Source organism: Neovison vison, chromosome 14 (assembly GCF_020171115.1).
Source record: "Neovison vison isolate M4711 chromosome 14, ASM_NN_V1, whole genome shotgun sequence".
NCBI lineage: Eukaryota > Metazoa > Chordata > Mammalia > Carnivora > Mustelidae > Neogale > Neogale vison.
This window is the reverse complement of record NC_058104.1, coordinates 22149227-22173024: the sequence shown is the minus strand read 5'-3', so window position 1 is coordinate 22173024 and position 23798 is coordinate 22149227.

Sequence of the window (23798 nt, the reverse complement as noted above, 5' to 3'; positions counted from 1 at the left end):
GGAAAATGGTGTTTCATTTGTGCCGGGGACAGGGCTCCACTGTGGAGGCCTGGATCTGGGGTGGGGGTAGGGGGAGCTGGGCTGGAGGTCAGGTAGGGCAGAGCCTGTGAATACCAAGGGATGCAGACTTCTAGAAGCCGGACTCCATAGCCCATCCCTCTTGCCCCCGTGAGGCTCTACATTTCAAGGCCACCTGCACCTTCCAAAGCTTTGCTTATAGCCAATTCAAGTAATGGTCATTCTGCTGCTCTCTTTTGAAGGTGCCGTAATGTTGCAGTGTCTGCCTATTCCAAGACATTTAATACCTCTGCTTGGAATGCACTGATACGTAGATCATTAAGCAGAGCAGACCTTCTCGGGGAAAGGAGTACTAATTGCACTTTGCAAATGCCATTTTTATTTGCTATTTGGCAGGGGTGCCACAGTCACGGTCTTTCTATTTCTATTAACCACAAGGGCTGGGACAAAGTCATCCCATCTTCCTTGGCAGCCGTGTGGCTCTTTAGGCATTCAAGAAAGCTGTGAAGCCAGCTTCAGAGACTGGCCCCTAGTGAGGGTGCCTCCTGCTGTTCCCACACTGGTGGAAAACCCTCTCACTTCACAGCCAGGCTGATCCGTGTGGCCAATGGCCCTGGGCAGAGGTGGTGATGCCCTACTTCCAATAGTAATTTCTAAACAACAATGTGGCTTTCATCTTGGTGATGCTCTCTGTCTTGGATCTCTTGCTCAGGGAGAAGCTGGCCTCTGAGCGGTGAGTGGCTTCAGAGAGAGACCCATGCAGCGAGGAACTGGACCCTCATTCCAATGGGTGAGTGAGCTTGCACATGGATGCCAGCCTCCGTCTGACCTTCAGATGATCGTGGCTCTGTCAACAGCGCAGGTGTAACCCCATGAGACATCTTCAGCGAGAGGTAGCCAGAGAAGTTGCACCCAGATTCCTGAGGCTTGGAATCAGTAACTAAATGTTTACTGTCTTCAGGTCTAGTTTTAGGATCACTGGTGACCCAACAATAGGTAACAAATACAGGAGATAAAAGTATTAAATCCTTCAAACAATTAGACCTTGCATGAATGTCCATAACAAATCTGGCACAAAGGGTGCCATTTTCTGGAAGGGGGAAATGGAGGCACAACCTGGCTGAGAGTCAGAAGTCCTTACTGAGGCCCCACACAATTTGTGGGGCCCGGGGCAAGTCACAGTCCCTTTTTAGACCTTCCTGTTTCCCTGGCTATAAAAGCAAGAGGTTGGATTAAGAAGGCAGAGTCCTGGGGCATCTGGGTGGCTCAGTGGGTTAAAGCCTCTGCCTTTGGCTCAGGTCATGATCTCAGGGTCCTGGGATCAAGCCCTGAATTGGGCTCTCTGCTCAGCATGGAGCCCTCTTCCCCATCTCTGCCTGCCTCTCTGCCTGCTTGTGATCTCTCTCTCTCTGCCATATAAATTAATAAGATCTTAAAAGAAAAAAAAAAAAGAAGAAGGCAGAGTCCCTCCCCTGATGCTTGGATGTTTGGTGGTGGACACAACAAATACCGGTCACTTCGTAAGGGCTCCCATCCTTACGTGCGTGCACACACTTAGAATGTGATGATGTCAGCTAGCAAGGAATAGGTATCAAACCGTAAGTTGGGCATTGAATTATATAGGAATTATCAGTTAATGTTGAAAACAACCAACAAAAGCAGGTGCCTCTACAATGATCATTTATTAGACCAGAAATTCAGGCTCAGAAAGCTTCATTTCGAGTAGAGACATTGTATCGGGTGTTTTACTGATGCATAACACATGACCACAAATTTCACAGTTTCAAACAATGCACATTTAAAAAACGTATTTAGGGGCGCCTGGGTGGCTCAGTGGGTTAAGCCGCTGCCTTCGGCTCAGGTCATGATCTCAGGGTCCTGGGATCGAGTTCCGCATCGGGCTCTTTGCTCAGCAGGGAGCCTTCTTCCTTCTACCTCTCTCTCTGCCTGCCTCTCTGTCAACTTGTGATCTCTCTCTGTCAAATTAAAAAAAAATAAAAAACGTATTTATATACTTATTGGAGAAAAAGAGTGCACGAGTGGGGGGAGGGGCAGAGGGAGAAGAAGAGAGAATCTCCAGGCGGCTCCCTGTTGAGTGTGGAGCCCGACGTGGCGGGGCTCGATCTCATGACCCTGAGATCATGACCTGAGCCTAAACCCAGAGTCAGACACTTAACTGACTGTGCCACCCAGATACCCCTAAAATAATGCGCATTGTTCTTCTCACAGTTTCTGTGAGTCAGGAATCTGGGCATGGCTTAGCTGGGTTCTCTGCTTGGGGTTTTATTTTTTATTTTTTAGTTTTTTTTAGGTTTATTATTTATTTATTTGACAGATCACAAGTAGGCAGAGAGGCAGGCACCCTGCTGAGCAGGGCTCGATCCCAGGACCCTGAGATCATGACCTGAACCGAAGGCAGAGGCTTTAACCCACTGAGCCACCCAGGCGCCCCTTCTGCTTGGGGTTTTAGAATTTTGTCATCGAAGTGTTGGTCAGGACTGTATTCATATCTGTGACTCAGGGTCCTAATCTAAACTCCCCCAAGAGTTTGAAAGAATCTAGTTCCTTATAGTTGTAGGGCCGAGGGCCCCCAGATCCCAGAGCCACTACCTCTCTGTAAGCAGTTCACAACATGGGTCTTTGAACATAGCCATTCACAGCAAGGCCAGCAAGAGAAAGCCTCTCTTTACAGAAAGGGTCCAGTTTCTTTATAAGAAGTCCCTCGCCTCTTGAGGTGAGGCTCACCAGAGCGCTCTGGTTTTTGATTAGCTCAAAGCCAACTGACTTAGAATCTCCATTGAATGTTCAAAACCCCCTCACCTTTGCCATGTAACGTAACCCAATCATGGAGTGAGACCCCCATCATATTCACATGTTCTGCCCACATGGAAGGGGAAAGAATAATCCAGAGCATGTACCTGGGGTGAGTGTGGTATAAATCTTCAGGCTACTTGGGACTTCTGCCTACCAGAGACACAGAGGTAGGAAATGGTGAAACTGGAATTCAAGTTCAAGTCTGCATGATTTCAGTGCTTATGTTTTGAACCACTAGCCATAAATCTGTGGCTGAGAATGCACTGAAGATAATCATTATGGCCTCTGTCTTGGTAATCCCCAGGGCTTAGCACTTAGTAATGACTCCAGTATTTATCAAAGCCCTGATCAGGGTGCTTCTGACCGCCAGTGACAGAAATCTAACACAAAGTAGCTGAGGAAAGCTAAGGAGCTCGACCATTAGCTGGGAAGTCTGGGCCTGGTATAGGGTCTTACATAATGGTCTCTGGGGCCCTGTTTTTCTCATTCAGGGCCCTGTGGCTATATTTCCAGACAGCACCTCCATCCCATGGTGGTAAGAAGGGAGGTTGACAGCTATAATCTTACATTCTCTTGGCTCAAAATCCAAAAGGAAAGAAGAACTTTCCCCCCACAGTACCTATATATCAAAATTTAAGGAAGATTCTAAGTGACCCAAGTTGTGTCCTTTCTGGATCCAAACCCTATCTGGAGGAAGGGGGTTCTCTGACTGATCAGTCTGAGTCACAATGACCACCCTATAGTTGGGGAAAGGCAGGAAAGACAGCATGATTAACAGCTTCCCCAGAACAATGTGGGATATCCAAAGTGTGGCTCCTGAAGGAAGATTTGGGCACTGTTGCTAAAGGAGAGAGTGTTGTTGGGCTGATAAGAACACAGACTGTACACAAAGCTGAAAGATAAAGCTCTTTAACCCTCTGCATCAGGCAAAGTGGTTGTGTAAATACCACTGAGTGTATATGGAGGCTTACTTCCCAGTCATACAGGACTGAGAAAGTTAACACATTAATTCTTCATTCCGGCTTTCAATTCTCAAGCATCCAAATTACTGAGATGGGGGTGGGGACCCGAGTTAGCGCATCCGATGAACAAATGATGCCCTTTCTGGGGCTCAGTATTTCAGAAACTTTTGAGGTGAGTTCGTGGCTGGGATTTAGATTCATGAAACTTATCTTAGCCTGGGGAGCTTTCTCCATGGTATTCTAGATGTTTAAACAAGCTTTATCTGGGCGAGTCACATTAACACACATTCTCTCTGTTATGGTGGGTTGACCCCAAGGTGCAAATGCAACTTGATAGTAAGGTTTGGTAAAGGTGGAGGGTATCCTTAGGATGGGGCTAACCTTTATTTTGTGAGCATTCCAGCAAACTAATGGAGGAGTCCATCCCGCCGGCTGCTTGCAGGTCAGGATACTAAATCCTTTCTTCACCGGGAACATGTTCCCTCTGGAGAGTGTCCTCCCTAGTTTCTGAGAAACATCTCGTTTCTATCTGTCCGTGTCTCCGTGTGTGTCTTTAGTCCCATTGTATATGGACCACATGGATACTTGATCACTTTTCTCTAAAAAGCTTTTAATCTCATTTCAGCTGTTTTTGTTTTTGTTTTTGAAGGCTTCCATTTGGGTACCTCTCCAGAGAAGGGACTCAGGCTTTTCCAAAACATTGCCTGAAAATGATTCGGCAGTTTTGACAGTCAGAGATCTTTCCATAGTCTGCTTCCATAGGGAGAGGGAAGTGGAACCATGGCCAACTTTCTATGAAATTTAATTTTCCAAAGTGGTAACTCCATCTTGTAGCTATGCATGGAGAAAATATGCGATGTGAAGTGCTAAGGTATTATAAGGACAGCTAAGGGCTTACCTCTCCCTTGTTAATCATCCAGAGCTCGCTGCCTGCCTTTATTTTCCGCTATGTACTCTGTCCCAGTCCTACCTCACCAACCTCACCCCAAACCACAGGAAATGAGCATGGGTGGGAAAAAGTCAAATATGCAATCAAAATGGGAAGATACAGAAGAATAGGCTGCCTTCTGTTAACAGGTGTGTCTGGGCGGGTTGATTGCATAATGAAGGCTTTCTCATATTCCCTGGGATACTGGTGGACAGCTGTTCAGTTGTTCCCCAGAGATCTCCCCTTCCTTTGAGTATGTATTTGACCTTGTGACTCACCAATGGAATAGGGCAGATGTGAGGGGATGTTACTGCTAAGGTCAGGTTATGTGCAGACTGGCTTCCATCTCGTACTCTTTCCTAGTCTGTCACTTGTCCTTTGGGATGGAGGTAGTCACTGGGAGCCACCAGGCTCTGAGCAGCCCTGTGGAGAGGGCTGGGTGGCTAGGAACCGAAGGTGAGCCTGGCTAACAGCCAACAAGGAGCTTATGGCCTCAGTCCCACAGTCCATGACAGACCAAATCTTGGCAACAAACATGTTAAGAGAGTTGGGAAGTGGATCCTCCCTTGGTCGAGCCTTCAGATGAGATCACAGCCCAAGTCAATACACTGACTGAAGCCTTGTGAGACATCTTGAGGCAGAGGCACCCAGGTAAAGTGAACTCAGATTCCTGACCGATGGAGGTGGAGAAAACAAAGAATGGTTGTTTTAAGCCACTAAGTTTTGGGATAATTTATTTGGCAGATACATCTAATATCTCTCCCCAATACCTGTCTCTCACCTGTCTATGTACATATCTCTCTCCATCCATCCACCAACCCACCCGTCCATCCATCCTTCCATTGATCCTATTCTCCTTCCCTTCCCTTTTCTTTCTTTCCACCTACCCATCCACCCATCCATCCATCCATCCATGCTGTCTATCTATCCATCCACCAACTCATTAATTCTGTCTATCCATCTGCCTGTCTCCATCCATCCATTCTGTCTGTCTCTATTATGTATCTATCTATCATCTATCTATCTATCATCTACCCATGTATCTATTCATGTATCTATTCACCCATCCATACATCTATCCATCCATCCATCTGTCCATTCATCCATCCATCTATCCATATATCCATCTATCCTCTCCGTATAGAAGGGTGTGGTAAGAGGAAGCATCTCTACCTGACAAGAATATCTATATACATTGTTCTCTTTTGCAGAAACCAAGGCTCAGAGAGCTGATTAACTTGCTTCATATCACATAGCAGGCAGGACTACTCTTGGGCAGGAATTCTACTATTGCCCTATGACTTATTTGTACACTATTCTGTGCCTGCATTATGTGTCTTTGTTGAATCCTCATCTCATTGCTTTGAAGTAGACATTTTTATCCTCCACTTAAAAATGAGAAAACTGGAGATAAGAGAGGTCTGGTATCCTTCCTCAGACCACACAGTTAGTAAATAGAGTAGTGAGGATTCATCATCTTCCCCCCGCCTTTTTTAAAGAGGGAGGGTATTGTGTCAATCTTAATAATTTTTCCATAAAGAGGCTGCCTCATTAGCATTTCTTTTTAGTGTGTTCTCTCTCTCTGCTCATCACACTATAAGTCAGAATTGGGAAACACAGAAATTTTTTATTTCAGGAAATGCAATGAGGAGACTCAGAGTCTTCGATCACAATCTGCATTCTCTCTCCTATGAAAAGTGAAACTAGCATCAGAGCACTTCCTGTGTGCTAAGTACTTTTGTTATGCCCAGTTTATAGATGAGGAAACTGAGCTCAGAAGTGTATTTATTTTGGGGTGCCTGAGTAGATTAGTTGGTTAAGTCTCTGCCTTTGGCTCAGATTCTGAATCTGGGGTCCTGGAATTGAGCCCCACATCGGGCTCCTTGCTCAGTAGGGAGTCTGCTTGTCCTCTCTCTCTGCCCCTCCCCCTGCTTATGCAAGCTCTCTCTCTCAAGGAAATTAATATTTAATAAAATATTTTTTAAAAAGTGCATTTATTTCATATCATATAGCCAACAAGTGGCAGTCAGAATTAAGCCCGACTCTAGAGCTGCCATGTCCTGTACCTCATTCTCCCCATCCGTCTTCTCCTGCACACCTTGTCCCAGTACCCAAATACAGGTGTGACTCTCAAGAAGGGTTCTGTGTGAGGACCCTCATTCTCAACCCACATTCCCCCAAGATGGATAAACATGTGGCATCTGCCAGATGCCTGTGTTCAGGCAGGGACAACATAGCATATCACTGATGAGATTTCCTATGAAGAATAATCACCTGATAGAGTGTGACCTCTTATAAAGATTATCTTCAATGAAGAGGGATTCGTATCCTTGTAAGAGGAATTTCAGGATGATATTTCTCAGACAGAAGCAAACTGATACCTATGATAAATACAAGATCCCTGCAGGCAAACCAAGACCCAGTTACAGTTTATTAGACATGTATGAACATGGCATCCCTAATGTGCTTATGTCCCAAAGGCAATGTACATTGGCTACAGGTACCTATTATGTATAGGTCATGGTTGGATACAAGGTTGAAGAATGGACTGTGAGTTCTATCCTCTGCATGAGCAGAAGATGCTGGACAGCAGCAGAGGTGTCTATCAGCAATTTAACACAACATGCTTTAAAAAAATATATATATATTTAGAGGCATATATATATATATATATATATGGATATAGGGAATATATATATAGGATATAGGGAATCCTATACATAGGATATAGGGAATAGAGATTCTTGTTTGAACTTGGGTTGGTTCCTGTTGTCCTATTTTTAGGCTCTCTGTTTTCCCTGAATGGGACCATGGCTTGCAGGTGATGGTCTCCATCAGAGGAATGTTGAATTCCTGATCCAAGCATGGTAGTAATGAGTGCTGTGTCTTCTTACTGGTCCTGATACATCAGCTTCTGGAAAGAGCCTTAGTAGTGGGATCTTCTAAGAAAGGGAGAAATCTTGGGCCTGATAAAGAAAAAATAGAAAGATGGGTGCGGACACTTCTAAAATCAACTCCTACTTCCCAGGCTTTATTTTAGATGATTGGCTCACGGCTATTTACCAAAGACTCTGTAGAGATCAGCTTTCTTGGAAAGGGCCACCCATTGAGTTGGGCCTGGGGAATACGTGTCAGTGTGATACACGTTATGTTGAACATACTTCTAGATCCTCACCTATACTCCAGTTCTAAAACAGTATGAGCTCATGACTGTCCCCAGGGTCTTCTCATCATCCTGAAGAAATCTTTTTTCAGTCTGCTTGTAGATTGTTTTGGGTAGAGACCATGTCAGGCTCTTCCCTTACAGATGGCTTGACCCTCAAAATCGTTTTGGAAAGTGTCCCATGGTGCAGAAGGACATCAGATACAAGGGTTCCAAGGTCTTTCTTTGGAGAAAATACCATTTCATGTTTTTTGTTTTGTTTTGTTTTCTGAAATTTAATAGCCTGAACTCAGTCTCTTTACTCAGGAGAAAACAAGGAAAAGAGATCAAAAGCCTGAACTAAAATCTGAGAATGAGGGTTTAAGAATCTAAGAAATCTCCAATCCATGTTTCCAGGCTAAAGAGGGAATTTAAAATGTGCTCTGTTCACCACCACTCAGTGTTGCTATTGCTGTTAACGTTGCATGAGATGCAACTCAAATGGGTTTATCCAAATCATTCCAACAAACATTTATTGATCGAAGGCTATGTCCCAGGCATGAGTTGTACATTGGAGACCATTTTCGATGGAGGAAAATATTGAATAAATATAGGAATCATACTAATGGCTCATAAAATAATGTGAAGGTGGCTGAGGAAATGCCAACCAATGGGCAAATTAGTCAGAGTGCAATTTACAAAGTCGTCTCTTGTTCTCTTGGGGTCACTTCACACTGGGATGTGTGATCATTAAATATGACCCTTCAAGGCACTCTGTCTAGAGTAGGGGAAATTACTCAATTTTAAGACAAGATTTTAAACAAGGGCCAAACTGTTTTATCTACTTGGATTTGGGTCACTAATTACACCCAGGGATCTTCCAGTAATGAATCTAACAACGACCTCATAAATTGTACAGTGACAACGAGTTCCCTTTCCATCCTTTGTCATCATAATGTGAGACTGATGCCCTTTCCAATTAGTTGTGGCAATTATATGTCTATCAAAGGCACGAGACAAAAGCGGAATATCAGTGTGGTGCTGTGCTGTGAGGGGGACTTGAGTGAGAGCTGTTGTTGTGCCCGTGCTGTGTGTCCCTAAATCTGCGCTTCTCCCTCTCTGATCCTGATTCCTTATTGGGAAAAAGCATGATGCTGCTTCAGATGGTTTCCTCAAATATTTCCTAGCTCCTCAGTCCTAGGATTCTCAGTAAAATTCCGTGTTTCTCCCAGAGGAAGATTATTGTGCATAGTGTGCCAAAGTAAGGCCATCTGTTTGAACTGTATCTCATTTATGGTCATAAGAAACACACACAAAAAAGACAGGTTTAAAAATAGCATGGGACATTTGAGATAGGAAAGAATGGCTTAATGGTTATTGCAGGGAGGATAAGCCATTGAATATCTTCCGAAAGATATGGTGTGGTTTTTATTAGTTGACATTGTTAAAGGAAAACTAGAAGGTTTTTAAAATTATATATTTGGCTGAGTGCATGCTACGAACTGCATGTTTATCTTCCTGCAAAATCCGTATGCTGAAATCCTAACCATTGATGTGGTGGTGTTAACAGGTGGAGCTGTTGGGAGGTGGTTAGGTTGTGAGGACGGCTGTGCTAGGATTCCTGCCCTTTTAAGAAGAGACAGGAGAGCTTGGCTTCCTTTCTTATCTCCCCACCATGGGAACTTAACAGCAGAGGACAGCTATCTGCAAAGCAGGCACTGCGTTCTCTCCAGACCCTGGGTCTTCTAGCACCTTGCAGGAAATAGGTTTATGTTGTTCAAGCAATGCAGTCTACGGCATTTTTGTTAGAGCGACCTGAAATGACGAACGCAATGCATTTCCTTCTAGGAGGAGATCCACGATGTTGCACAGAGCAGGGTATGGAAATACTGCAGCGGTGCTTGCTGGGCCAAGGAGCCTCAAACTGGCTCATCATGTCAGGTGAGTTGCATTTGAGAAGCAGACCTTGTCCTGTATGTGCAGGGACGGTGGTTTTGGCAGAAGCCCTGTATGCAGGGAAGGCAGATTTGTACCTGAGGTGTCTCCACCAGGGACCCCCTACATATACTGTAAGGGGGTCCTTACCTTCCGGGAGCCCTTCCACCCCAGAGAAGGTTCTGGTTCTCCTCTCTTTTAAGAGTGGCTGTCTCATTTCAAGAAGTTGGACAGCCAGCTGGCAGAGGCATCTCTGATAAGAGAGAGGAAAGAAGGGAGGGAGGTGACAATTCTGTTGACAGTGTAACACACACACACACACACACATGCATTTTCCCAGAGATGAACTCCTTTTAGAGCTTCCTGTGACTTTTCAGAAGGTTTCACTATAGCCCCTAAGACGGTGACTTGAAAACTTCAAAGTCAGTGGCTTTTCCAGTAATTCCCCTAAGAGCATTTTGATTCAGTACATATCTATGTAACACCTCTTGTGTGCCTGACGTAGGGGTTATGTAGATAAAGGGGATGGAAGAGATGAACACCCGTCCCATGTGATTGTAATACATTAGGGCGAACAGATGTGCGAGTGACCAGTTAACACTGTGGTGTGATACTTGTGTAGATAAGGTTTCTAAGGTAACGAGTGGTAATAGTGACTAAGTTGGCCAAAGGTAAAGCAGTGGGAACATCAAGCAGAAGTGACCTCCGGGTGGGTGTCAGAGGGTGAATAGAAGTTTTTGTGTCTATCAAGGCTGATGGAGGGTTTTTCTTTTTTTATCTTTTTTTTTTTTTAATCCATGATCCTGAAATGTATTTAGGGATTATTCTCAATGACATAAATATTGCATGTCAAACCAACATAAAGTGGTTGTCTGAAGATGTTCTCTGCGGTGGTGTTTATGAGGAGAACTTGGACGCAACCTAAAACAGCCAGGAAATGGGGAGGGATTTGTAGAGATTACGGTGTATGTCTATAAATCGAGTGCCTGTGTTCAAATGATGTAGATCTATATTGATTGCAATAGAAAGATTGCTGGTAAATTTTTGGCTAAAAACCAAGCAGAAATAACCACAATACTGCCCTGGCTCAGAGAAGTGTATGAGTGATATGAGGCCACATAATAATGTTTGGGGCATTTCTTTACTGTTTTACAACAGTAAGAGAGGAGATTTCTGTCCCTGGGTAGCGTTTCAGGCTTTCTAACGACTCCTGGATTCCTGAAAACAAAGGGCTGGTGCCCAGCGCTCGTTTGGGAAATTTAAGACAAAAGGATGGTTAAAAGGTGGCAAGAAAACGGGTCCAGTCCTGAAGGAATGAACTGGTTTGGGTTCTTTTTGAGGCCCGGAGCTGCCGTTGCTCTTAGCTGGAGAAAACCTAGCCTTGGTTGGCTCTGCACTTAATCCCCGATGAAGTCCTTCAAAGTGGGAAACTCCACCATGATTTATTTTTTTCCAGATGTAAATATATAGCAATAATGCAGTTATAAAACTGGCATTGTATTAAACCATAAATTATATTTGACACATAATAATGTTGAGTTACTGGGGAAGTCCATCAACGTGCAGTGGCGTGGCCAGCACAGGCCGTCACTGCTCACATCAGCCCTGCAGCTTGCTTGGCAAGGAGTAAAGTTCTGGGGATCTTTGCTGTTAGGGTCAACATGGAGTAAACTAGTGGAGAAGGGCCGTGTCGGAGTCTAGCTTGAGCCAAGGGCGCCGGAGCCTAGGGATGCAATTTCTGAGCTGGTTTCTTCCTTCAGACACATCTTTATGGAAGACCGAATTGTGCAGCGCTGGGCTCTGATGGGGTCTAGGAGAGACATGGGTGGCTTCTGTCCTCAAGCAGGGAACTCAGGGATGTGAGTCTATTTTTTTTTTTAAAGATTTTATTTATTTATTTGACAGATCACAAGTAGGCAGAGAGGCAGGCAGAGAGAGAGAGACAGAGAGAGAGAGAGAGAGAGAGAGGAAAGCAGCCTTTCCTCAGCAGGCTGCTGAGCAGAGAGCCTGATTTGGGGCTTGATCCCAGGACCCCGAGATCATGACCTGAGCCAAAGGCAGAGGCTTAACCCACTGAGCCACCCGGGCGCCCCAGGGATGTGAGTCTTAAAGGGCAACTCGTTACTTGATGAGGGTGAATTCATGTAGCAATTCCTTGGAGAGTTGTTCTCATCTTATTGGTATTGTCAAGGTCAGTGGGAAAGTGGAGGTGATGGGGCCAGTCTAGACAGCATGGGGGCAATTTATCAGCATGGGTGAACTAGCAGTTAAACATAAGAACTTCATCTACATAGCGGCACACAGGGTCAGGTCAAAGAATCTGAATTGGCCAACAGATTGAAAGGGTCAGAGTCAGGCTAGGTAGGTTCCTTACTTCCAGACCAAGGATTTAAAACTAGTTCATAGCGGCCATACCTGTTCGTTTGTTTGAATTGCTGATTCCCCATCACCAAGACCGTTATGTTGCTTGGGAAACATTCAGTGGTCATTGAAAGCATGAGTGAACATCCTGAGAGTGTTAAGTATTGTTCTTATTCTAATAATTACCCAAAGAAGGTCACAGAAGATGGTGGGGACATGGGGATGAATCACCCAGAGGCCTGTTTACATGAGACTATTATCTAGATCCCCAAGCGAAGAGGTTCAGGGAGCTTTGGAGCTGACCTCCAAATTTCCGAGGGGCTAATTAACAGCCCTCTTAGAAAGAGAACCAAAGACTCCCACAGTCCAGGGGATGGATGGGAGGGAACGGATGGCATCCCCTCGGAGGTGGGAAGGTAGTGAAATCAGTCTGACACCATGTGTGGTCAATGAAGGGGTGGGGGCATTTGTAAGGGTTTCAGTTTTCGGGGCAGGGGGAAGCATTTCATGTTTCTTCTGTGACATAGAAAGCCCCAGACTGCCCTTTGGAGGAGACTAGAAATGGACATAATTTGAGAGGACACTCTTGTTTTTGACCGTGTCTTCAGAAGTGGAGCGTTGAAATGATAACTAAGAGATATGGAGAAGTATTGCAGGGGCAGATTTGGAGGCCCGTGTTGGGGACTCGCGTGGCACATCAGGGAAACGGAAGAAGGCACCGGGAGGCCCCTGTCCTCCGCTTGGTTGTGGTTCTTTGTTATTGGGTTGTGCTCACCGTTTTGTGGAAGGAGGGGTCTCTAGCTCAGTGTGGTGGTGGCTGCTGGGGAGGGGTGTTTAAGGAAAACTCCCAAAAGGAGGTGACGGATGGAAAGGCAGGGTTGAGCAGATGCTGGCTTATAAGGGGGTAGGAATGCTTCGTGCAGGGAGGTCACTTTCATGAGAAGAGGGGGCGTGGACAAGAACCAAGCGTGGTTTGCTGGAGAGACGATCAACAGTTGGTGTTGTTGAGAATCAGAGCGAGGAGGTGAGGCCGGGAGGAAAACTGGGGATATGGTGGGTTTGGATTCCCCGGGCTTGACCACCATGCTCGGGAGTTCAGCTTTTCTCGTAGGGCAATGGGAGCCATTGATGGTTTTAGGCAGGATGGCTGTGAGATCCTATTTGCATTTTGTAATCATGCCTCTTGCTGCTGAATGGGAACCGGGTCCGAGAGGGAGAGACAGAGGTGAGAGTTGAAGCCACGAGAATCCAACCAGAGGGATAATGAGGGTTTGAGCCAGTCTAAAGGTCTCTCCACTCCTGGCTCCGCAGAGAGAGCAGGAAACAGGGCGACATTAGAGTGGTCGTGGATGGGGGGGATGAAGTCCCACCCCTTGGTTCCATGGGAGCAACAAATAGGTGCTGAAGAACAGGGCAAATATTTATCTGCCCCGGCTCCTTGGTGGTGCTTTCGCGTGGTGAGAAGTGTGAAGTCAGTAAGTGGGCGGTGTGATTTATTTCATCTGGTGCTCCCCAAACCGAGGGTGGTCAGGGCAGCTCCGCAGACTGCAAGCTGGCTAGGGGAGACGAGAAAACCAACCCCAATTTGGGAGGCAGGCTGGTCCTAATTGAACTGTTGAGGGAATTTTGATAAACGACCACGCCAAAGCAGGGAAATTGATAAATCATGCTTGAGGCTGGAAGACTGTTTCCTGAGGGACGGCACCAGGGCTCCCATCCCATCGACGCTGGTGGTTTAGAGGATGGCTGGGGTGCAGGCAGCAAAGTCATGCTCATTTCCCGCTCCGCATCTGGGCTGCAGGAGAGACAGCCCTCATTGGCATGGCCCTGACCCGTTCTTTGAAAATGCAGAAGGAAGTTCTGTTCCATGAGCAAGAGAGAAAAGCACCAAGCTAGCGGCAGCCTGAACTCAGGGTTTAGGACAGACACCCTGCTCAGGCTCCGCGATGCTGGCTGGACGCTGATGGAGAAGACAGCAGCCGGCACGGCTCTCAAATTAAACTCTGGGGAGAGACGGGGGCAAGGCACTTTGCCATCTGCGATGACCTCTTTTTCTGGGCTCTGACTTGGTGCAGCCTGTGGTACGGACAAAGCATTTGCAAAGAGAAGAAAAATCAGGTCCAGCGTGGCGCCTGACCTTTCGTGGCGCGTAGGGATCCTTTCCAACGTCGTGATTTTAGCATCTGTCTTTTTGTGAGGAACAGAATGTGAGGCATCTGGGAAAAGGAAGTGGAATGCAGTCCTCATAAGGCTGGCGTTCCCATCCCCATGTGACAAATGAGGAAACAGACTATGATGTTGTGATGTGTAAGGAGAAATGTATATTTGGTTTTCATCCCAAATGCTGGCGCTTTCTGGCACCGAGCTCCTAAAACCCTTGGAATTCCCCAAGGGATGAGGGAGATAAAGGTCTCTCTTGTTAGGTGACTGAGGTGACTTTTGGGTTGCACCTAAGAGTGGGGGCCGGTTGCCGGGGAAACACCCAGCCCCCATCCTTTCCGTCCTACCCCTCACCCTCCGAGGAGGAGAGACGGGCTGGAGGTTGAGTTCAACTGCTGATGGCCAGTGATGTCATCGGTCATGCCTATGTAATGAAGGCTCCCTGAAACGCCAGGAAGTTGGGGTCCAGAGAGCTTTGGGGTTGGGGAACAAATGGGGAGCAGGGGAGAGAGTGGCTTGGTCTGAGAAAGCATGGGAAGCTCTAGGTCTTTCTCCATACCTTGCCCTATGCATCTTGCCCTCTGTTTGTTCCTGAGTTCCAGGCTTTGTAATAAATGGCTAATCTTGTGAGTGAAAAGTTTCTCCGAGTTCTGTGAGCTGCTCTAGCAAATTCATGAAACCCAAGGAGGGGGATGGTTGGAACCGCCAGCCTACAGCTGGTCATTCCAAAGCACAACTGACCCTTGTGACCAGCATCTGAAGCATGGCAGGAGTGGGGTGGGATGGGGCTAGGGGGATAATCAGGTTTGAGCCCTTCACCTGTGTGATCTAATGCTGCCTCCAAGTAGATGATGTCAGAATTAAGTTGAATTGTAGGGTTCCCAGATGGTGTCTGTAAACTGCTTGGTGGTGTGGGGAGACATCTGACACGTGTTGCAATTGGTTCCAGAATCTGGGTTGATGATCAGGGGTGGCCTCGGAGTTAGAATCTTAGAGGCCAAGAGAAGTTAGTTAACTTGCCCCAGAAGGATGTGAGATGTTGACAAGGCTAGGCGGTGATAAGCTCAGGTGCTTTAGCATTGGCATAGGGCTTTGGAAGGCCAGTGGGTGTTCTGTATGACTCTTACCAGTCACCCCACTGAGCTAAATCACCTCTTTCACAAACAGGAACATCCTTGCCTATCCCTTTCTGGCAACACCATCAAGATCCCAGGGCAAAGCAAACTCTGAAAGGAGTTTCGTTTTGTTTTACTTGAAAAAATTAATGAGCTCTATGTTTACTTGGAAAATTTCCTTGGGGACTCCAGTTTGGGGCAGAAAGGGCTTGTGATTTGGAAGACCTGCTGGTCGTGTAAGGGAAGGATTTCTGTTTGTGCAGAAACAAGACAGGAGGAGGGAGAAGGACGGGTGGGGACAATGAGATGGGTGTGCTTAGCACCATTAATGGAAGTGAGAACACGCCTTCCCTGTGCACCCCTGTGTCTTCTGTAACTCAAACCAGGAGCCAGCATGAGGAGCCGGTCGTGTGCACCAGAGGGGAGCCATTGCTTGCATGGGGTGTACGCAGACTAGAACAGCTTCTGGGTCTTCAAGACTGGGTGTGGGAGAAGCAGACAGAAGCATGGTGCATGGTTTCTGGAACTCTCAGAACTTGAAGGGGAGATATTTGGGTTATCATATCTCATAGTACTGGGGATCCATCCAAATGTAAACTAGTCCCCGAAGGGGTAGGGACACTCTAGCCTACTTCAGGTCATAGGAATTATTAAGTCCATTATTATTTTGAACCATGGTGGGAAGGTAATTTACATGTCACGAGGGCTCTGACCCCGGCTAAGAGTGGAGGTTGGCAAAGGCTTTCTGATGACTGTACTTTTTGAGGAAATGCAGTGAGTAAGAGTCGGGTGAGTGGGGCAGGGCTGGGATAGGGGGGCCAGCAGAAGATACAGAGGTAAAACCCCATGGGCGGGGAGGAGGAAGAGCACAGTCCATTTTAGGAAGTCTGAACATAAACTCCGAAACACAAACCTTGCCTTCAGCCCACCCTTGTCCCATTCAGCAAATCGGGTTATATATGAAGACAGGTTCATTTGTGTCCAAGCTGGGAGAGGACCTCTGCCACCAATTAGCTCCTCCATGCTTGGGGATAGCAGGCAGGTAATTTAGTGTAATCACGTGGGTGTACCTCAGAGATGGGACAGGTTTGCTTACAGATCGCCACGGTAAAGTATCTCAGTAGAGTGAGTCAAACGTGTGCTTTAGGGTTCCCAGGGCACTTAAGAAATTTGTGTTTACACCCTAACCTATTCAGTGTGCAAAAGCATTTTGTCTACAAGAACAACGCACATACCTTGATTAAAAAATACTTTATTGCCTCCGAAGGCTACCTTAGCTAACGTCAGCTGAGCTTTCAGCGAGTCATAATCACCATAACAGGTAGGATAATAATGGGAAAGTGTGAAATACCGTGAGAATGACCAAAATGAGACACAGAGCCTCGACGTAAGGAAATGCTGTTGGAAATATGGTGCTGGTAGACGTGCTCGCCGCAGGGTTGCCACAAACCTTCTATTTGTGAAAAGCACCGTATCTGGGAAGCACAGTAAAGCAGAGTGTGATAAAATGAGGTGCGCCTGTGTCCGTGACTTGGACTCTCCAGGGCATTGGAAGGGAACAGATCGAGCGGATGAACCATATTTGTGTCATCGGATTTGAGAACTGGTGAACACTTTGGTTGGGAAATTTCTCCCTCAGGCAAGCACATTCAATTCTCATGTGGACCCTGGGAAGATCCCAATTTGTCGGTTTCGTCCATAGAACACCTCACAAACATGGTTTTGTAAGATGCTTTTGCCAGCTCAGAGTGGTAGGACATTCATGAACATACGCGTCCATTCGCTTACTCACAACAAAGATATCATATGATGCAAAGGCAAATTACCCACAGCATCTTAGCTTCACTTGTCAGCTAACTTTTTCTGTACTGGGTCAGACATCAGATATATTGGCCTCCGTAATGGGAAAGTAGCCACAGACGATTTGCCAGTGAATGGGCATGGTTGTTCACCAATAAAACTTTATTTACAAAACAGGAGGTAGGCTGGGGTTGGCCTAAGGGCCAGGGTTCTATGGTTCCCCGAGGATGCTCGTTCTTTTTGTTTGTTTGTTTAAATTTTAATTTATTTTTTATTTTTTTATAAACGTGTATTTTTATCCTCAGGGGTACAGGTCCATGAATTGCCAGGTTTACACTCTTCACAGCACTCACCATAGCACATACCCCCCTCTCCCGGTCCCCCTCCCCTCAGCAACCCTCAGTTTGTTTTGTGAGATTAAGAGTCACTTATGGTTTGTCTCCCTCCCGATCCCATCTTGTTTCATTTATTCTTCTCCTACCCCCCAACCCCCCACATTGCATCTCCACTTCCTCATATCATGGAGATCATATGATAGTTGTCTTTCTCCAATTGACTTATTTCACGAAGCATGATACCCTCTAGTTCCATCCATGTCGTCGCAAATGGCAAGATTTCATTTCTTTTGATGGCTGCATAGTATTCCATTGTATACATATACCACATCTTCTTTATCCATTCATCTGTTGATGGACATCTAGGTTCTTTCCATAGTTTGGCTATTGTGGAAATTGCTGCTGTAAACATTTGGGTACACGTGCCCCTTCGGATCACTACGTTTGTATCTTTAGGGTAAATACCCAGTAGTGCAATTGCTGGGTCATAGGGTAGTTCTATTTTCAACTTTTTGAGGAACCTCCATGCTGTTTTCCAGAGTGGTTGCACCAGCTTGCATTCCCACCAACAGTGTAGGAGGGTTCCCCTTTCTCCGCATCCTCGCCAGCATCTGTCATTTCCTGACTTGTTAATTTTAGCCATTCTGACTGGTGTGAGGTGGTATCTCATTGTGGTTTTGATTTGTATTTCCCTGATGCCGAGTAATGTGGAGCACTTTTTCATGTGTCTATTGGCCATCTGGATGTCTTCTTTGCAGAAATGTCTGTTCATGTCTTCTGCCCATTTCTTGATTGGATTATTTGTTCTGTGGTGTTGAGTTTGCTAAGTTCTTTACAGATTTTGGACACTAGCCCTTTATCTGATATGTCATTTGCAAATATCTTCTCCCATTCTGTCAATGTGTTTTGGTTTGGTTAACTGTTTCCTTTGCTGTGCAAAAGCTTTTGATCTTGATGAAATCCCAATAGTTCATTTTTGTCCTTGCTTCCCTTGCCTTTGGCGATGTTCCTAGGAAGACGTTGCTGCAGCTGAGGTTGAAGAGGTTGCTGCCTGTGTTCTCCTCAAGGATTTTGATGGATTCCTTTCTCACATTGAGGTCCTTCATCCATTTTGAGTCTATTTTCTTGTGTGGTGTAAGGAAATGGTCCAATTTCATTTTTCTGCATGTCGCCGAAGGATGCTGGTTCTAAGGGATGTAGCAACTTCCAGGGGCAGACGTGGTTGAGGAGACTGGGTCAGTAGGGCTCTGAGACTTGAGCAAAGGATTTGGGAAACTGATACCCTGGAGAGGGGACCTCCTTGGGAGACTTCCTTGGGAGATTGCCTGCCATTCACTTACTCCAATAGGAGAATGGGATTCGCGGAATTCTAAACTCCATTTCTGGCTACGGACCGGTTAGCCCATTTCAGACTGAGGGCAGGTACTGAGACATTTCCCTGAGTTCTTCCGCTGCCACGCCTTGTCACATCAGGGTTGGTTTAGCTCCAACGAATGAGGCTGCGTGTTTATTCATTGGCAGATGCTGCCGGGATTAGCAAACACAAAGTCATGGAAACACATGCAGGATTCACCATCACTTTCTGCTGCTGCACCTTTTCTCAACACGCTGAGAATGGAGGTACTGCCTCATGAGGGTCTGCTCAGTTTTTAGTGTGAATGAGCGAGCCTCACGTTCAAAGTCAGGAATCCGGGCATTGCACCTGGAGCCAAGGTGAGGCTCACCATATGTTGGCGCTGTGGCTTGTGGTCAAGGTGTGCACCCCCTTTAAACCTCAGTCTTCTCTTAATGACATGAGGATAATGACAAGTAGCTCCCAGTTTTATTTTTGGAATTAAATGGGAGGATAGACGCAAAGCAATTAACAGAGGGCCTGACATATAGGAAGCACACACTAATGCTAGCTATTATTTTTGTGGTGATGGTGATGATTAATAGTAATCATTTCACCATGGTAGCGGGAGTAATAGTAGGGACAGTAGTGGGAGTGGTGATAAAACTGGCAGCATCGAGCGCTACTCGGGATGGTGGGCGTAGCCGGTTGTCACAGGGGAATGTCCCCAACAGTTGGCGACTCGAATGAGACACAACCAGTCTACTGTAGCTTTTTTAAAGACCATTTTCTCTTGCAAATACCTGTGGTTGGATCCCAAGGGTCATGAGATTTCTCTGACAGTCCCTCCTTACTCATCGTTCTGAAATCCGTGATTTGGAGAACTGTTGAGTATAATTCCACTTGCATAGCATGGCCTTCAGAGGAGAAAGTCGTCTGGGTCCTGAGTTTCAAGCCAAAGTGAATGTAGGACTTCAGAGTCCAATGTGGAGATCAGGAGAGCATCTCTAAGACTGACTGGTGACTTCCTGAGGATGCTAAGAAAATAGTATACAGATGGTGATAAATGCTCGACAGAGGGCATCCAGCCTGCTGGAGCCCCTGGGCAGCTCTGTAGGGAGGTGTTGGGTTGCAGGGTTAGGTGGTGGCTCCGAGCCATTCCCTTAGAAACTGTCCGAGTGGGCTCAAGACTTGGAAAATCCAGCCCCCTGAGTTTTTTGTATCTGTTGAGTATGAAGGTCATGTGATTTTACTATATACTTTAAATAAACAAAATATTTGAATGGGGATTGGGGTGAGCGGGTGTATCTATATATTACACTCCTAGAGTGCCTCATACTTATGGGCGTCTCTGTGCTCAGTACTTCATTTTACATAGTTTTATATAATCCTTGCAATAAACCTTCGAGCTGTATCCATACCCCACCATGCAGATGATCAGCAACTGATTGAGGCATTAAGCCACAGGATGTAACTGTCAGAGTCGTGGCTTGTCTGAGCCCAAGGCTGTCAACCTTCCCAGCGTCCCTGTGTTTCTTAACAAATGATTCGATAAGCACTCACGCCAAATCCGCTGGATTTCCAGTAAAAATGCAGATGATCGCAGCCTATGTTGTATTTACGGATTAGAAATCTCTACAGGGAATCTGCATTCTTAGTTAACTCCCCAGGAGGTTCTTCTACGCACTCATGTTTAAGAGCCACTGCCTTGCACACTCTCTCTTTATCTGTTAAGATAACATCCACCCAGCCATCCAACCCAGTGCTCCTGCGTCTGGGAACTGGCACAGTTCTTCAGGATTTCAGTTACTGTTAATCTTCCTCCAACCACAGAACAGGTTTTCTTTTCCTCTACCCAGGGGGATTATTAATAATATGTTATCAATGGCTCCATTACATAGCGTGACCAAGAATATTCCAAATAGTCACAGTATATGGTGCTCAGGATATCTCTTATAAATCATAAGAATATTACAGGGTGGAGGTAACTTCAAAATAGTAGAAGAGTTCCTTAGGACTAGCTTGAAGCAAAACTGCTAAATCAATTGGATATTAAATTTGGGGGTTTACAGTCAGACAAATCCCTTAAAATGCTGTGCTTCCAATTCAAGTGAGTTGCTGCTTGGGGACAGAGATACCCTCTTTATGTTTAATATGATGGTCAGATACAAGAAGTTTTCCCCTTAATAAGTTAAATTGTGAAGCATGGATTGGAATAATAGAATTGCAGATGGTTGGAGCTTGATGGGGCCAAGGAACTAAAGATGAGAGTTGCTGGAAATCTATGAACAACACATCATTAGCCAGCTAAACACCATTTTATGTGTCTTAAATATGACGCTGAGATCTGTTGCCTAAGCAGACAAAAGAGTGGGACCTCAATGAAAAATGACTTTAAATTGCATTTCAAAAATTTTTCTTTAAAATGCATGCGGGTACAGCCACTCTGGAAATCAGTAGCGAGGTTCCTCAAAAAGTTGAAAATAGAGCTACCCTCTGACCCAGAATTGCATTAGTAAGTATTCACCCCAAAGATACAAATGTAGTGATCTGAAGGGACAGGTGCACCCCAATGTTTATAGCAGCAATGTCCACAATAGCCAAACTATGGAAAGAACCTAGATGTCCATCAACAGAAGAATGGAGAAAGAAGATGTGTGTGTAATTTTTTAAACAATGGAATATTCCTCAGCCATCAAAAAATGAAATCTTTCCATCTGCAATGAAATGGAAAGGTACTTTCCATAGTACCCTCCAATGGGAGGGTACTATGCTAAGAGAAATAAGTCACTTGGAGAAAGACAATTACCATATGGTTTCACTCCTATGTAGAATTTAAGAAATAAAACAGAGTATAGGGGAAGGTAGGGAAAAATAAAACAAGACAAAATGAAAAAAAAAAGACAAAACAAGAGAGGGAGACAAACCATAAGAGTCTCTTAACTTTAAGAAAAAAAAAACTGAGGGTTGCTGGAGGGGAGGTGGGTGGGGAAAAGGGGTAACTGGGTGATGGCCATTAAGGAGGTCTTGGGATGGAATGAGCACTGGTTGTGATATGCAACTGATGAATTACTGAACTCTACCTCTGCAACTAATAATATACTATATGTTAATTGAATTTAAATAAAAAAAATTCCTTTTAGCTCTGCCTTTCATCTTTCCCTCTTTGGATGGTCTTACTATGGATCCCTTAGTGTATTCTACCCTATCCTCTCTCTCTTAGTATTTGTTAGGGATGAGCTGTGTTCTCCATCAAAAGCATACACCAAAGTTCTCCGCAACTCTTGTTTTCTCTCTGTATCTTGATATCACTGTGCATTTCTTTTGTCTGCATTTTTGTTTCTCTGTGTCTGTCTTTTTCTCTGTCCCTGCCACCCCCAATCTGACTGTCACATCCCGTTTCTCCCCACCCTCACTCTCTCCCTTGGATGAAGCAGAACAGCCCCTGTGGGATGTTTAGAACAGTGAGTGTCATATAGAAATCACAGAAAAAATCCAATTCCTCTCTGTTCCTTCTCTCCCTCTTTTTCATCCTTTTAGTGATGTTTCTCTTCCTTCCATTTTCTCCCACTTACCCCCTCACTGGACATAAAATAAAATTGGGATTTATTTTTCAGGATTTATTGTCTTTCCTAAACAAAGTTTTATGGCCCCCAATTCTAATGTTAAAGCAGCTCACTTGACTGTTTTATGTTCTTTGAAGGGGGAGACAAGGGGCAAGTGAAGGGAATTGCTTTTTGTAAGTGACCCCGGTTTGATATGTTTGTTGGTTTTTTTTGGGGGGGGTGGAATAAAAACTTTCCATCTATTGCTCTCCATTTGTCCCAGGCCTGGTAGTAGTCTGGTTAATGATGCACATTTTTGCTCTCTCACTCCAAGGTTTGAGTTGGTACGCTTGCCTCGGGGCCTGGAATGATAGAATCTCAAAGATTTCCCGGGAATTCTTGTTCAGGGGGATCCTTCAGCACGCTCTGACAATCACGATTTGACAGAGTAAGCTCTGAGCCCTGCCTCACCTCAGTTCATTCCAAAGAGAGACTGAAATGAAACCAAGCTGCATTTCAGGAAGAGGTTTCGAAATACTCCTTCTGGGGATCAGTTGGGAATTTTCCCCTCTTTGAAATCTGTGTCTCTGACGCAGGCTACCCAGAGCCCGTAATCGGCAGAGCAGAGAGCTGCCATCCGTTTCCAGACAATTGGGGCAGGTGGAGAGGGAGCGCAGAACTCGAAGAATTAACAGTCATGGAGTTACTTCTGTGGCACCTGTTTTGATTATTGAATTAAGGAAGTTCTGGCAGCTATAACCAGCTCTGCCAGATGTTGAAGAGCACATTTCAGGGAGGATGGAAAGGGATGTCAGAAGAGGTGAGGATCATTCATTTAAAGAATAAACTGTCCAGATCAAGTTCTGTTTAGGCTGTCAGAACTGATCGCCAGAGTAATGAAACACCAAGAACAGAGGGGGTGGAGGAGACGTTGATAAAACCCAAACACGTCGTGAAATATAAAAATCTCCTGATTTTTAAGTCAACACCCCCCCGAGAATGTCAGCTTATCAGCTCGCGGAAACCACAGACCTGTTGAGAGTGGTCCATCTTTCCTGCCATTCGGGGCAGGTGCGCCCGCTGCTCTTACGGAAGCTGTGAGTGATGCTGTTGGGGGCTTATCTGTCAGCATCAGGACAAAGGGAGGGCCACGGCACCCAAGAGGTCTTTGGGAGATGCTGATAGGAGGCAAGCACCCTGTCAGTGGCGGAATCACTCAGCATCACTCCAGAATAAGTGGGCATCTCCTTCTGTGAATCCTGAGTATCTGTTACCAAGACACACACACTTGGATGCACACGCACACACATGCACACACACACACATACATATCACAGATGCATGCCACCT